Source organism: Kogia breviceps, chromosome 3 (assembly GCF_026419965.1).
Source record: "Kogia breviceps isolate mKogBre1 chromosome 3, mKogBre1 haplotype 1, whole genome shotgun sequence".
Lineage (NCBI taxonomy): Eukaryota > Metazoa > Chordata > Mammalia > Artiodactyla > Physeteridae > Kogia > Kogia breviceps.
The window spans coordinates 149,565,540-149,568,691 of NC_081312.1; the positions used below are offsets into that span (position 1 = coordinate 149,565,540).

The 3,152-nt window shown below is 53.0% G+C and overlaps 1 pseudogene; it reads right to left on the reverse strand.

The window, feature by feature from the left end:
* Positions 1-443: 443 nt before the first annotated feature.
* On the reverse strand, positions 444-1,493 carry LOC131752900 (myeloid-associated differentiation marker-like; annotated as a pseudogene).
* Positions 1,494-3,152: the final 1,659 nt, after the last annotated feature.

Genomic DNA, 3,152 nt, shown 5'->3' on the forward strand with positions numbered 1-3,152 from the left:
CACTGGGAATTATTGACCTCCAGAGGTTTTGGGATTTTTTAACTTAAAGGGGAGGTGCACTGTACACCCTCCTCCACTGGAAGAAAGGAGGCCCAGTGCCTAGCTACCCACCCCACACCCCAAACCCGCACACACACACCCCAATGAAGGCACAGCCAGGGGCACAGGCATGTTTTGGCTGTGAGGCACCTCCGGAGGCCCAGGGTGTGAACAGCTGCAGAGGGCTGTGTGATGTGGAGTCAGCACCTTAGGAGGTGGGAGGGGGGCTGTGGGCAGAGAAGGAAGAAGCTCAGGGTCCCGATGGATCAGAAGAAGAAAAAGGGGAAGAGGCTGTCAGGACACAGGAGACGAGAAAACAAAGATGACCCAAAATGGGCCCCAAAGAAGAAAACGTAGAAAAGATGAGAGCAGCAAGAGAAAGAGGCAAAACAGGATCTGGGCAACCACACAAAACAGAGAAGGAAACAGAAAAGAGAGCGAGATGATTGGGGAAGCATGTGAGCAGGGAGAGAGGGGGCCAGGAAGAGCACATCAGAGGACCTCAGGGCTCGGTGTAGAAACCTCCATTGACAAGAGGGAATCGGGGAGCCCCGTGCAGAGCCTCAGCCCCTGACAAAAACCAGGTGGGCCGAGAACACCAGGTCAGTCACATAAATCAGCAGGTTGATGGCTGTCAAGAGGGCCATAGGCAGTCATGGTTCCCAGACGCACACACAGGAGGTGAGTCCATCACGGCAACCCACATCACTGGATTGCTGGGGCTGCCTGCCGAACTTCTCGAGGAACTGGTAGAGTGGCCAGAGGACCACAGCAGAGGTGTAGAGGAGGACGGAGAGCAGGGTCAGCACAACCTGGAAAATGGGGGAGGGGACGGGCAGCCTGTTTTCATACTTGCCCAGGTTCAGCAGGAGGGCCACAGGTGCCAGGAGGAAGCAGATAGGGTACACAGCCACGTGTCACACCAGGGCCGGCTGCTGCTGATACAAGTAGGGGCTGCTGATGAAAGTGAAGATGACACAGACCATGAAGATCTCCAGCCTGTTGAACAGGCCTGGCAAGGTGAGCATATAGCAGGAGAACTCGCCAGTCAGGACACAGGTCCAGGCCACTTGGGTGGCATAAGCCACAGAAACCATCCAAGAGAATGCAGTGGCAGCGATGACACTGTGGTCCTGAAGGGGCTGTGAGGCAAGAACTGGATGTAGGTGATAGCAAAGACAATGGAGGCCGAGAGGCATGAGAGGGTGGCATGGCAGGCACAAGTGATGAGAAGGCTGTCCCAGAAGAGGTGGAGGTGGGACTGGAGCCCACGTAACCAAACTATGAAGATGTTAAGGTCACAACGAAGCAGAAGCACCAAATATGGACCAGTTACCCATGGCCCCCCTCCAGGTGCCCACGCTGGCCACCAGGGAGACGGCCACACAGGTGGAGAGCAGCTGCAGCGGGTTGAGGAAGTAGCCCATGATGGTCAAAGAGCTGAGGACGATCATGTGGAGGTCATGATGATTGTGCAGGTCTATGTTCTCGATACGGCAGTGGTTTTTTCTGAGGACCCGCCAGTGAAAACTCCAGCTCTGGAGTCAGACTCCTGGAAAAGGCTCAGGGGCCTGTGATGGCTGAGGCTCAGGATCAGTGGAGTTTGAACCAATGGCCCAGACACTTGGGTAACAGCACAGCTACTCCAGAATGATTCTCCCTACCCATCACCCTTGGCCTTCTCAGGAGACTTGTCTTATCCCCAAGCTCACAGCCATGTTTGGTCTGGCCTCAAACCATGAACATTTGTTTAATCTCTTTCAGCTGTGTGCCATTATCTATGCAGACAGGATGCTTAGGATGGTCCTTATCTACAATCCCAACCCTTCAAGGCTCTGAAAGTGGACCAAGAATTTTTTAAAAATTCATTTGGTAACAAAATTTGACCTGCACAGATGTGAGATAATTTATGTTTTTTATTTGTTTCACTTAGTGTGAATGCTCAAAAGCTCGGGGGCAGAAGCACTAATGTGTTTGATTACAAGGTGCTTTCAGACTCCAGTGGGGTGTTATGTCCTGTAGAGTAGATACACCATGTTGCATGATTGAAGCTGAAAAATTCTGAATTCTGGATCATATCTGACCTGAAGTGTTTCAGAAAACGGATCGTGGATTGTACTGCTAACCGCACTTTACAGAGGAGAAAACTAAGGCTCAGGGACTTCAGTACTTCCCTAAGATTGCATGGTTAGAAAGTGGGAGCCCCAAATAAAAGTGCCATAGCTGTGAGTTTGAACCCTTTGCTCTACAGCCCAGCATTTCAGCAGGGTGTGTGGGTGGGAGCCCAGGACCAAAATTCAGGCTCTGGGACCCAGGACACACCCTCAGGGCCATGGCCTCCTTCCACAGCAACCTGAAGAGACATGTGTCCCGGCCTTTCCTCCCTGTAGCCATCACTAGAAGGAGCTGCCATCTGAGCCCAACCCCACCCGGTGACCCAGCAGCTTCAGGGGTGAACAGAGAAAAGCCATGGCGTAAGAGCAAGGCAGACCCCTCAAGATGACATGGGAAGTAGGAACTGCTTGAATCCCTTCCCCTCCCCCCAATTTTGCCTTAACATGTGCTTCTTCTCCATTTGGGAAAAAAGACACCAACCCAGCATTACTCCAAAGTGAAACATCCTGGGGGAACCACAGAATAAGTTAACATATGTTTGGCTTTTAAACTCTAAAGCTGCCATCCAGGTGCGAGTCTGGAAGGATCTAGCAATAGTCCTGCCTGAGCAAGGATTTTTCTGGCCTGGGAGACTGGCTAGCAGCTTCCAAGCTGGGAAGAAGGGAGTGGAAATGGACAAGGTTGTTGCGTCTGGATGCTGATGTGGAGCCTTTCAGGGCATTCCAGGGAGGGGGTGGAGGATGGACGGATTATAAGCCCCCTCTTAAGGGCAGGAGCTGAAAGAGGAGGTACCTGCTGGCCCTCTGGGAGGTGACAGCCCTGAGGATGCACCCCGGACTGGGGTGGGGCGGCAGAGTGGAGATGAGCTGGGGAGGATTCCGGGGTCTGAGTGGCCCCGAGGTAGCCCAGTAGGTGTCTTCTGACCCAGAAGGGATGCAGGGATGCAGCCAACCTTCCCCATGGAGGAGGGGCCTGGAATGGAACTGAAAGAGGGAGAA